Source organism: Macrobrachium nipponense, chromosome 9 (genome assembly GCF_015104395.2).
Source record: "Macrobrachium nipponense isolate FS-2020 chromosome 9, ASM1510439v2, whole genome shotgun sequence".
NCBI lineage: Eukaryota > Metazoa > Arthropoda > Malacostraca > Decapoda > Palaemonidae > Macrobrachium > Macrobrachium nipponense.
In genome coordinates this window covers 23,103,958-23,117,646 of record NC_061110.1, presented here as the reverse complement: position 1 = coordinate 23,117,646, position 13,689 = coordinate 23,103,958, and the positions used below count along the sequence as shown (strand labels likewise).

General features: G+C 46.0%; 1 protein-coding gene across 1 annotated transcript in view; it reads right to left on the bottom strand.

Moving 5' to 3' along the window:
- Positions 1-13,689, bottom strand: part of LOC135218031 (Bardet-Biedl syndrome 7 protein homolog) — a 197,305-nt gene that overhangs the window by 28,100 nt on the left and 155,516 nt on the right.

Sequence of the window (13,689 nt, the reverse complement as noted above, 5' to 3'; positions counted from 1 at the left end):
GGCGTTATTTTGTATATGAACAAACGACAAATTTTTAATCAATTTATATTTTTCATAACACTAACAAAACCTGATCGGCCTAACACCTTAACAATACCCAAAGGGCCCCCTCTATCCAACCCTCTAACAACAACCTGGGTTGGAAGCAATAAACTAAAAAGTTTTAAAGAGGGGTAAAAAGGTAAAGTGGGTGGCTACCACATGGACTCATGACCAAGCCACAGACTGTCCAATAGTCCCTTCGCGTACACAATTTTTAACACTTTACCGGTTGTCCAAAGATTGGCGCCTAAGTATTTATGTCCCGTAATGTTTAGACCTCAAGTTTGTTAGTTATGAAAAACTGGGGAATTTTTATTCATAAAATTTAAATTATTAATAATTACTTACCTGGATAAAGTTTCTATCTAGCCCTAAATCCCCAAAAACCGCCACAAAATTTACCACAATTGGCAAAACCCTGTTACCTCCTATTCTGATCCGCCCAGTTGGCAACACTGTCGTTGAGCAGATACAAAAACCCCTTCCCTCAAATCAGTTGTGATAGGGCAGATCGTGGGGTTAGGATTGGGGGCGGGGACTAGATAAATTATACAGGTAAGTATTTTAATTAATTAATTTTAATTTAGAATAAAAAATTCCAATTAATTAAAATAAACATTACCTTAATATAATTTATCTAGCCCCACGATTAAACCACATTGAAAAGGAGGAGGGAATCTGAATACAATTTCCCCTTCGGACAGAATAGGAGAAAACAAACAAAGAAATATATATCATAGGCAGTCAAAACTCAACCCAAGTTCTAAGATACTAACAACTCAAAGTCTCCTACCATAATGCCACCAAACTGTGGTAGCACAGGACAAGGAGTAAGTGCATAGTCAGTCCGTCTGTACTAAAGTCAGGTGACCGACCAGGTGACCAGTTAGACAAATTGCGGACAGCAAGCTGCACCCTGAAGACTATCAAGCACTATTCTTTCCCTAAAGGCATGAGTGTCTGGACTGTCTGGGCGATTCAAAGCTAAGCAAACCTTGGGGGTGTATCAACGCAAAACCCGACGTCGCCAGCAACGAATCGGCTCATGAGCAAACTCTTAACTCGAGCTTTCTGGTGCCAAGAGAAAGGAGCGCGGAGCAAAAAGGCGATTCAGTCCCTTAGGACGAATGCCTGACAGTCCAACCTGGTCTCATGTTACACGATCATCGGGGGTGTATCAACGCAAGCCGACTTCGTCAACAAGAAAACTCAGGGCTACTAAATGTCGCCTGATCTCACCAGATGACAGCAGACGATCCATTGACTAATTCCCTGTCCAGGACAGTGGAAGAAGCAGGAGTCGTCAGGACAAGCGAACCAGTGGCTAGTCCTAGGTCAGCATCGACTCTGGGAGAAGCGTAGTCGCCAGTGCCGACAACCCAGTGGCTGGAACCATTTCACACTGACAATGGAAGCAGCATGAGTTGCCAAGCAGTCAGTCCCTGTCATCAAAAACACCTAAATACCAAACTGCCTAATTCCCATTATAACTACGTCAAAAACTGCCATGGGTTATAATACAAAAACAAAAACAAATCATATACAACAAACAAAAACTTAATGAATGAATATACAGGTAGCAACCAAACGTAATACATGGAAGACTACCTAATTCTCCTGTCTGACGACCTGTCCTGCCATCCATCCAACCAACGGGCCCAAAGAACGAAGGTCGCCTAGAACTAGAGAAATATCCCTCAAGTAAAAAGAGGCAAAAACAGAATTAGAACGCCAAGTCGCCGCCTCAAGCATCTTGGCGACTGAGACGTTCTTCATAAAAGCTACTGATGTAGCAACTGCTCTAATACTGTGTGCTCTCGGTGTCTGGTCTTCACCAGCAGCCGAACCAGCAGTTTAACGATCAGATCTCTGAGAAAAAAGGATACACCATTCTTTGAAATAGGTCTCTTGACATTTCGGGGTGAAACAAACAGATGACGGGGACGACCCTGAATGTCCTTCGTGCGGCGTAAATAGCATGAGAGCGCCCTAACGGGGCAAAGAACTAATTCCACATTTAAATTACCAACAAAGTCGACCAGCGACTTCAGTACGAAAAAGACCTGGGAATGGGATTATCAGACGATTCAGTCTTTGCGACAAATTCAGGAAGGTATGACAAAATCATGTCTTGTCCAGATCTGGCAAACCAGAAAAGAGAGTGCTTGCAGTTCACCCACCCTCTTGGCTGTAGCCAGTGAGACAAGGAAGAGTGTCTTAGAAGAGAGGTCCCTAAATTTGGCAGAATTCAGGTCTAGAAATGAATGTCCTTGAGACTTACACCAACGTCTGTAAACCGACCATTTAGCCTGATAATTTACTCTGGTGATTGCCGTCTGGCAAGAGCCAAACTGTCGCGCCACTCTGGAGGAGAACCATTCGTGCTTGGAGAACCTACCTGACAGTCTCCAGGCATGAAGATGAAGCATGTGGACCTCTGATGGAACCGATGAAAATGGGGTTGTTGAGAAGATCTGGTCTCTGTGGCAGGCGAATGGGGGTTCCACCAGTGCTTCCAGAAGGTCGGGAAACCACTCCTTCTGTGGCAGAAGGGGGCGATCAAGGTGAGATCCAGACGCTTGGTTGCCCTCACTTTGTTGAGGACTGACCTCACCAGAGAGAACGGAGAAAAGCATAGGCTTGAAGTCCCTCCCAGTCCTGCAAAAGAGAGTCTGTCCCGGCACTCTGAGGAGTCTGGTAAGGGGCGAAGAATATTCTGGCACCGAAAATTCAGTGGGGTGGCAAACCAGATCGACTGTGACGGGCCATTTCTTCCTGAGGCTGTCAAAGACTTCCTGCAAAGTGTCCACTCCGACCCTTGAACTTCGTTCGGTCTCGACAAGGCGTTCTGCTAAGACGTTGCGATGGCCCAGGATAAACTGAGGGACCAACGTAATCCCCCTGTCTTCTGCCCAACACAGGATTGATCGGGCTTCTTGAGTGAGAAGATCCGACTGTGTGTCGCCTTGGTTCTCAAGTACGAGACTGCTGTGGTGTTGTCGACAAAGATCGCGACAACCGACTCCAACAGTTGTTCCTGAAATGAAAGAAGGCCTAGGTACACTGCCCTCAAGTTCCCTCCAATTTATTGACAGATCTCTCCTCCTCTAACCAAAGGCCCGAAGCGGGCTTCGGAGCCAGGTGTGCGCCCCAACCTTGATCCGAGGCGTCTGACCAAAACATTAGGTCCGGAGGAAACCGAAAGAAGAGATGTCCCTGACTTGAGGCGGTGAACTTGCATCCACCAACGGAGATCCTTCCGACATTGTGGAGAGAAGAGGCGACTATCGTGTCCTCGGACACGACATCCCATGACTGCGAAGTGTCGACTGAAGGGACTCATTCTGAGACGACCTCCGGGAAACCGAACGTTGGATGAGGGATGACAAATGGCCCAGGAGAGACCTCAAAGAGAAACTGGCTGCGTTTACGGAGGACAAAAATTCTTCGATCAGACTCAGAAGCTTGTCTATCCGTTTCTGAGCGGGAGAAGCCCTCAAAATCTGGGAATTCAAAACAATCCCCAGATAAGTCATGATCTGGCAAGGGATTAGATTGGACTTGTCGAAGTTGACACGAATGCCCAACTCGACACAAAAGAGACAGAACTATCTCCCTCGACCGGAGACATTTCTCTAGAGATTCGGCCATGGACTAGCCAATCGTCCAGATACGAAGCATCCTTACATTTAACTGATGCAGAATAGCTGAAACAGGAGCCATCACCCGAGAAAAGACCTGTGGAGCAGTGGTGAGCCGAAACAAAGGGTCTTGAACTGGAAAACTCCCGAGTCCGTGAAAAAAAAACCGAAGGTAAGGTCTGCTTCTTGGATGGATGGGGATTTGCAGATAAGCATCCTGCAGATCGATGGAAATCATCCAGTCCCCCCCACCCCCCCTCCTGAACGGATGAAAGAACAGTCTGGACCGTCTCCATCCTGACTTGGACTTTAGAATGAACTTGTTCAAAACTGAAAGATCTAGATGGGGCGGGGCCGCCAGGCACCGAGCCTTTAGAACTACAAACATCCGAGAGTAAAACCCGGGAGAAGGAGGAGCTCGCTCTATGGCATCCTTCTCCAAGAGGGCCGAAAGCTCCTTCTCAACAAGGCTTGACCCCTGATTGAGTGAGGGGAAATAACTGCTGAACTCAAGAGGACGATTGAGAAAGTGGAGGTCTGGAAACAAAAGGGATCTGTAACCTTCCTTCAGGACCTCCACCACCCAAGCATCCACCGCTCTCCCTGCCAAGCTGACCAAATGGCAGGGAGAGACAAGCTCCTACTGCGGTCTCCAGGCGAGGTGATGACTCCTACTTCCGAAAATTCTTACGTAGAGACAAGGAAGAAGAAGAAGAAGAGAAGAAGGTCCTCCTGGAGGTTGAGCTCTTTCTCTGCCCTTAGAGCCCAGCCAAGAACCTCTCCTGCGTTTCAAAGGGTGAGCACCAGAGGATGAAGTAGAGGCACCAGCAACCTGAGATGTACTCTGGAAAAAGACCCAGAAGGAGGTTGTTGGGCTGGAGCAGAGGTACAGATCTGGTCCTAAACTTACGCTTACTCATTGAAGGAACGGGAGGAAGACCAGAGGAAAAAGTCTTGATAAGGCCCAGTGAGCTTGGGAAGAGGCATCACCTTGATGTTCCTTCAAAACCTCAGAAAGCACAGAAATATTGAAAAGGAAATCGCCAAAAGGAGAAGAGGACAATAGACGGGTTCTCTGAATCTCCGATACAGAGGAGGGTAACTGCGACAAATACAGGTTACGCCTTAGAGAAACAAGAATGGCCTGCATTGTTAAGCAGCAAGCTCATTCTGATGTACAGAAGCGATAGAAATGGATGAGCAGAATTTCTCAAAAGAGGAGCATCAGGAGGAACAAACCCGGAGTCCTTGATATACATTAAAAGCCCTCCGAGGACCCACATATTGAAGGATTGAGCTTCTTGTAAAGAGACTCATAACAGACTCCATAGCAATAAAATCTTCAATTGAGACAGAGACCGAAGCCTTAGAAGGCAAGGGTTGACTTGAAAGTCGGACAAAATCAGGATTTGGCTTTGGTTGGGGGGTCGAGAGAATGAAGAATCATCCGCCACCTAGTAAACTCCTCTCCGGTGTCGTAGAAGAGAAGAGAGCTTCCTCTTCCCTTCCCCGATCACCTTCGAAAGTTTAGCGGGCAACGTCCGCCCTCACTCTTCGCGAACCTCTGGGTAAAGGGAAAACGTAAAAATTCCCGTGACCGGGAAGGACCGTCAAGAAAAATCCCTTCTGTAATACAACGAGGCGGAGGCTGCTTCTGCTCTTTAGGCCTCGCCTGAGGAAAATGGAATTTTTATTCTAAAATTAATATTAATAATATTTACCTGTATAATTTATCTAGCCCTAAATCCCCAAAAACCGCACCAAAATTTACCACATTGGCAACCCTGTTACCTCTATTCTGTCCGCCAGTTGGCAACACTGTCGTTGACAGATACGAAAACTTCCCTCAAATCAGTTGTGATAGGCAGATTCTGGGGTAGGATGGGTGGGACTAGATAAATTATACAGGTAAGTATTATTAATATTAATTTTAGAATAAAAATTCCATATTAATAAACATTACCTTAATATAATTTATCTAGCCCGATTAACCACATTGAAAAGGAGGAGGAAATACTGAATACAATTTCCCCTTCGGACAGAATAGGAGAAAACAAACAAAGAAAATATATATCATAGGCAGTCAAAACTCAACCCAAGGTCAAAGATACTAACAAAGTCTCCTACCATAATGCCACCAAACTGCGGTAGCACAGGACAAGGAGTAAGTGCATAGTCAGTCCGTCTGTACTAAAGTCAGGTGACCGACCAGGTGACCAGTCAGATGAATTGCGGACAGCAAGGCTGCACCCTGAAGGACTATCAAGCACTATTCTTTCCTAAAGGATGAGTGTCTGGACTGTCTGGGCGATTCAAAGCTAAGCAAACCTTTGGGGGTGTATCAACGCAACCCAACGTCGCCAGCAACGAATCGGCTCATGAGCAACTCCTAACTCGAGCTTTCTGGTGTCAAGAGAAAGGAGCGCGGAGCAAAAAGGCGATTCAGTCCCTTAGGACGAATGCCTGACAGTCCAACCTGGTCTCATGTTACACGATCATCGGGGGTGTATCAACGCAACGACTTCGTCAACAAGAAAACTCAGGGCTATAAATGTCGCCTGATCTCACACGAGTGTCTGACTCTGAGAAAACAGGTGAGACAAAAAGTAGATGGTGAGCGAGTCACCAGATGACAGCAAGACGATCCATCGACTAATTCCCTGCCTCCAGGACAGTGGAAGAAGCAGGAGTCGTCAGACAAGCGAACCAGTGGCTAGTCCTAGGTCAGCATCGACTCTGGAGAAGCGTAGTCGCCAGTGCCGACAACCCAGTGGCTGGAACCATTTCACACTGACAATTGGAAGCAGCATGAGTTTGCCAAGCAGTCAGTCCTTGTCATCAACAACACCTAAATACCAAACTGCCTAATTCCCATTATAACTACGTCAAAAACTGCCATGGGTTATAATACAAAAACAAAAAATATATACAACAAAACAAAAATTAATGAATAATATACAGGTAGCAACCAAACGTAAAACAGGAAGACTACCTAATTCTCCTGTCTGACGACCTGTCCTGCCATCACCAACGGGCCCAAAGAACGAAGCTCGCCTAGAACTAGAGAAATATCCCTCAAGTAAAAAGAGGCAAAAACAGAAGTTAGACCGCCAAGTCGCCGGCTCAAGCACCTTGGCGACTGAGACATTCTTCATAAAAGCTACTGATGTAGCAACTGCTCTAATACTGTGTGCTCTCGGCGTCTGGTCTTCCCCAGCAGCCGAACCACCAGTTTTAAACGATCAGATCTCTGAGAAAAAAGGTACACCATTCTTTGAAATAGGTCTCTTGACATTTCGGGGTGAAACAAACAGATGACGGGGACGACCCTGAATGTCCTTCGTGCGGCGTAAATAACATGAGAGCGCCCTAACAGGGCAAAGAACTAATTCCTCATTTAAATTACCAACAAAGTCGACCAGCGACTTCAGTACGAAAGACCTGGGAATGGGATTATCAGACGATTCAGTCTTTGCGACAAATTCAGGAAGGTATGACAAAATCATGTCTTGTCCAGATCTGGCAACCAGAAAAGAGAGTGCTTGCAGTTCACCCACCCATCTTGGCTGTAGCCAGTGAGACAAGGAAGAGTGTCTTAGAAGAGAGGTCCTAAATTTGGCAGAATTCAGAGCTCAAACGGAGGGAACCTTAAGGCTTGAAGGACTTTGTTAACGTCCCATGTCGGAGGCGAACACTGTGGCCTGGGTCGAGATAGGGACAAGATCGAAGTAAATCTCTAATGACATAAGATGAAGAGATCTCAGGGAGCCTTGCCTTAAAAACATAGGAAAGCATAGACCTATAACCCTTAATGCACGAAGGTGACAGGGCCCTGTCATGATGTAAATGAACTAAAAACTCCGCTACTTTCAGTAAGGAAGGTCTAGAAATTGAATGTCCTTGAGACTTACACCAACCTCTGTAAAACGACCATTTGGCCTGATAAATTACTCTGGTTGATTGCTGTCTGGCAAGAGCCAACTGTCGCGCCACTCAGGAGGAGAACCCTTCGTGCTTGGAGAACCTCCTGACAGTCTCCAGGCATGAAGATGAAGCATGTGGAGCCTCTGATGGAACCGATGAAAATGGGGTTGTTTGAGAAGATCTAGTCTCTGTGGCAGGCGAATGGGGGGTTCCACCAGTGCTTCCAGAAGGTCGGGAAACCACACTCCTTCTGTGGCCAGAAGGGGGCGATCAAGGTGAGATCCAGACGCTTGGTTGCCCTCACTTTGTTGAGGACTGACCTCACCAGAGAGAACGGAGGAAAAGCATAGGCTTGAAGTCCTCCCAGTCCTGCAAAAGAGAGTCTGTCCCGGCACTCTGAGGAGTCTGATAAGGGGCGAAGAATATCTGGCACCGAAAAATTCAGTGGGGTGGCAAAACAGATCGACTGTGACGGGCCATTTCTTCCTGAGGCTGTCAAAGACTTCCCTGGCAAAGTGTCCACTCCGACCCTTGAACTTCGTTCGGTCTCGACAAGGCGTCTGCTAAGACGTTGTGATGGCCCAGGATAAACTGAGGGACCAACGTAATCCCCCTGTCTTCTGCCCAACACAGGATTGATCGGGCTCTTGAGTGAGAAGATCCGACTGTGTGCCGCCTTGGTTTCTCAAGTACCGAGACTGCTGTGGTGTTGTCGACAAAGATCGCGACCAACCGACTCCAACAGTTGTTCCTGAAATGAAAGAAGGCCTAGGTACACTGCCCTCAGTTCCCTCCAATTTATTGACATGATCCTCTCCTCCTCTAACCAAAGGCCCGAAGCGGCTTCGGAGCCCAGGTGTGCGCCCCAACCTTGATCCGAGGCGTCTGACCAAAAACATTAGGTCCGGAGGAACCGAAAGAAGAGATATCCCTGACTTGAGGCGGTGAACTTGCATCCACCAACGGAGATCCTTCCGACATTGTGGAGAAGAGGCGACTATCGTGTCCTCGGACACGAAATCCCATGACTGGCGAAGTGTCGACTGAAGGGACCTCATTCTGAGACGACCTCCGGGAACCAGTTGGATGAGGGATGACAAATGGCCCAGGAGAGACCTCCAAAGAGAAACTGGACTGCGTTTTACGGAGGACAAAAATTTTTCGATCAGACTCAGAAGCTTGTCTATCCGTTTCTGAGCGGGAGAAGCCCTCAAAATCTGGGAATTCAAAACAATCCCCAGATAAGTCATGATCTGGCAAGGGATTAGATTGGACTTGTCGAAGTTGACACGAATGCCCAACTCGACACAAAGAGACAGAACTATCTCCTCGACCGGAGACATTTCTCTAGAGATTCGGCCTGGGACTAGCCAATCATCCAGATACCGAAGCATCCTTACATTTAACTGATGCAGAATAGCTGAAACAGGAGCCATCACCGAGAGACCTGTGGAGCAGTGGTGAGGCCGAAACAAAGGGTCTTGAACTGGAAAACTCCCGAGTCCGTGAAAACCGAAGGTAAGGTCTGCTTCTTGGATGGATGGGGATTTGCAGATAAGCATCCTGCAGATCGATGGAAATCATCCAGTCCCCCCTCCTGACGGATGAAAGAACAGTCTGGACCGTCTCCATCCTGAACTTGGACTTTAGAATAAACTTGTTCAAAACCGAAAGATCTATGATGGGGCGCCAGGCACCCGAGGCCTTTAGAACTACAAACATCCGAGAGTAAAACCCGGGAGAAGGAGGAGCTCGCTCTATGGCATCCTTCTCCAAGAGGGCCGAAAGCTCCTTCTCCAAGGCTTGACCCTGATTGAGTGAAGGGGAATAACTGCTGAACTCGAGAGGACGATTGGAAAGTGGAGGTCTGGAAACAAAAGGGTATCTCGTAACCTTCCTTCAGGACCTCCACCACCCAAGCATCCACCGCTCTCCCCCTGCCAAGCTGACCAATGGCGGGAGAGACAAGCTCCTACTGCGGTCTCCAGGCGAGGTGATGACTCCTACTCCGAAAATTCTTACGTAGAGACAAGGAAGAAGAAGAAGAAGAAGAAGGTCCTCCTGGAGGTTGAGCTCTTTCTCTGCCTTAGAGCCACGCCAAGAACCTGTCCCGCGTTCAAAGGGTGAGAACCAGAGGATGAAGAAGACGGCACCTAGCAATCTGAGATGTACTCTGGAAAAAAGAGCCAGAAGGAGGTTGTTGGGCTGGAGCAGAAGGTACAGATCTGGTCCTAAACTTACGCTTACTCCTTGAAGGAACAGGAGGAAGACCAGAGGAAAAAGCTCTTGATAAGGCCAGTTGAGCTTGGGAGAGGCATCACCTTGATGTTCCTTCAAAACCTCAGAAAGCACAGAAAATATCGAAAAGGAAATCGCCCAAAAGGAGAAGAGGACAATAGACGGTTCTCTGAATCTCCGATACAGAGGAGGGTAACTGCGACAAATACAGGTTACGCCTTAGAGAAACAAGAAAGGCCTGCATTGAAGCAGCAAGCTCGTTCTGATGTACAGAAGCGATTGAAATAGATGAGCAGAATTTTCTCAAAAAGAGGAGCATCATTAGGAGGAACAAACCCGGAGTCCTTGATATACATTAAAACCCTCCGAGGACCCACATATTGGAAGGATTGAGCTCTTGTAAGGAGCTCATAACAGACTCCATAGCAATAAAATCTTCAATTGAGACAGAGACCGAAGCCTTAGAAAGGCAAGGGTTGACTTGAAAGTCGGACAAAATCAGGATTTGGCTTGGGGGGTCGAGAGAATGAAGAATCATCCGCCACCTGGTAAACTCCTCTCCGGTGTCGTAGAAGAGAAGAGAGCTTCCTCTTCCCGTCCCCTTCCCCATCACCTTCGAAAGTTTAGCGGCAACGTCCGCCCTCACTCCTCGAACCATCTGCGCAAAGGGCGGGAAAACGTAAAAATTCCCGTGACCGGGAAGGACCGTCAAGAAAAAATCCCTTCTGTAATACAACGAGGCGGAGGCTGCTTCTGCTCTTTAGGCCTCGCCATGAGGAAGAAAACTCAAAATAAATAAAAAAGTTTCTTGAATCTACATCATGACATCCATTCGAGGAACCATCAATATCACACGAATCCGCGTCATCATCATCATCATCATCGTCAGATCCTAACTTAGAAACTTCCCCTGAAGTAAAATCCTGACGACTAGCTATCTTAGGTCTAACACTAATATCCCTCCCCCTTTCTCCTAAATAAGCGCCCTTTGGCACTGTTACGGGACTAACATGGGGACACGTTGGGTAAAGATTCGTTAGGCACCTGCCCAGGACCGGATCCCCCCTAGGCCTTCGCCACGACGGGGTTCACAAGCCGGGGTATCTGTCGCACCGTCCGTTACCCATGGTGCTGTCGACAGGTACCTGACGAGGAGCTGAAAATGAATCTAAAAGTGTGTTAGACATTCTAGTAAAGGCTTCTTGAAATTCTCTGACAGATTGTTAAACTTAGCTGAAATATCTCTATCTAGACTAACAAGCTGTAATTTCTTTAAAATTCTGTTTCCAGGTAGTTTCCATTGCCAAAATCTTTGAATCCACATCAGAAATAACTTCACTAATTACCGGTTGTACAGGGGGCAAAGCATCAATTAATTCGGAATCGGAGTCGTATGATACCGAAACCGAAGAGCCAGAACCATGAGTGCCCAAGTCAAAGAATTCGTTAGATACAGTTCTAGCAATCGATTTCTTTTTCTCCTTAACCGATCTTTTACCCTGCAAGATTGTTTGGCGTTTCATATAAGCAGTCATATCCTCGTCAGACCAGGGCTTACATACGTACAACAACGAGAAGTCAAGTCACAAACCTCCACGACAAGAGCTACAAATGTCATGGGGTTCATACTCCCTGCTACTCATCCTTGTCCCACAAACCGGGCAGTTCCTGATGTTGCTGGCAGAAGGAAGCATCGTAATTTCTTGGTAATCCATTGTAGAATTGGACAGGTCAGTAGTTCCGGGTAGCGCAAAAGTTCGTAATTAAGATAAGAACCACAACAGAAATCAAAGTTAATTCACTATTTCGTGATGTAATGAGTGAGTGGTAATTCATATAAAGTCTCATTTAACAAATAATGAAAGCTTTAAAGGCACAAAAATGTTTAAGGAAATTTATAAAGAGCGGATGTGATGTAAACAACACGGGCGCTCGTTAACAACTGATTTGAGGGAAGGTTCGTATCTGTCAACGACAGTGTTGCCAACTGGCGGACAGAATAGGAGGTAACAGGGTGCCAATGTGGTAAATTTTGGTGCGGTTTTGGGGATTTAGGGCTAGATAAATTATATTAAGGTAATGTTTATTAATACTCAAAATTCTAAATCAAAAAGTTTCTTGAATTCTACATCATGACATCCATTCGAGGAAACATCAACTATCACACGAATCCGCGTCATCATCATCATCATCGTCAGATCCTAACTTAGAAACTTCCCCTGAAGTAAAATCCTGATGACTAGCAATCTTAGGTCTGACACTAATATCCCTCACCCTTCTCCTAAATAAGCGCCCTTTGGCACTGTTACGGGACTAACAGGGGACACGTTGGGTAAAGATTCGTTAGGCACCTGCCCGGACCGGATCCCCCCTAGGCCTTCGCCACGACGGGGTTCACAAGCCGGGGTATCTGTCGCACCGTTACCCATGGTGCTGTCGACAGGTACCTGACGAGGAGCTGAAAATGAATCAAAAAGAGTGTTAAACATTTCTAGTAAAGGCTTCTTGTAAAATTCTCTGACAGATTGTTAAAACTTAGCTGAAATATCTCTATCTAGACTAAGCTGTAATTCTTAAAATTCTGTTTCCAGGTAGTTTCCATTGCCAAAATCTTTGAATCTACATCAGAAATAACTTCACTAATTACCGGTTGTACAGGGGGCAAAGCATCAATTAATTCGGAATCGGAGTCGTACGATACCGAAACTGAAGAGCCAGAACCATAGCGCCCAAGTCAAAGAATTCGTTAGATACAGTTCTAGCATCGATTTCTTTTTCTCCTTAACCGATCTTTTACGCTGCAAGATTGTTTGGCGTTTCATATAAGCAGTCATATCCTCGTCAGACCAGGGCTTACATACGTCACAACGAGAAGTCAAGTTACAAACTGTCCACGACAAGAGCTACAAATGTCATGGGGTTCATACTCCCTGCTGCTCATCCTTGTCCCACAAACCGGGCAGTTCCTGATGTTGCTGGCGAAGGAAGCATCGTAATTTCTTGGCAATCCATTGTAGAACGTGACAGGTCAGTAGTTCCGGGCTCGCGCAAAAGTTCGTAATTTAAGATAAGAACCACAACAGAAATCAAAGTTAATTCACTATGGCGTGATGTAATGCGTGAGTGGTAATCACATAAAGTCTCATTTAACAAATAATGAAAGCTTAAAGGCACATAAATGTTTAAGGAAATTTATAAAGAGCGGCCGCCGTGATGTAAACAACACGGGCGCTTGTTAACAACTGATTTGAGGGAAGGTTTTTGTATCTGTCAACGACAGTGTTGCCAACTGGCGGACAGAATAGGAGGTAACAGGGTTGCCAATGTGGTAAATTTTGGTGCGGTTTTTGGGGATTTAGGGCTAGATAAATAATATTAAGGTAATGTTTATTAATAATACAAACTGATTAAAAATCTATCATTTCAATTGGTTTGAAACAACGATATCACCATGATGACGATTTCAGTCTAAAAGTGAGATGTTTGTCTGCACTTGCTTTTGTTCCGGTTGATGATGTCTTCAAAGGATTTGAAGAATTAACTGATGATGATTTCCTATAAAAAGCTGGTTTCATATTTTGAAACCAATTACACTGGAGGAGCGAGCGGTCATGGTCAACGAAGACAATGAGTCGAGCCAGTCTTCTATTTATTTATGGAATGTTTATGCTCACAGTGAAAATTGTATGGCATGCACAAGCATATTGAAGGATTTTGCAATGCACTAAAAACCTCAGTGACATATGTCCAACCTAATATTTGGTCCCTCATCACTGCTCTAAAAAAAGAAGAGGCTCTCAGTACAGCAAGAATTGCCCATATCAACCATGGAGACACCATAACT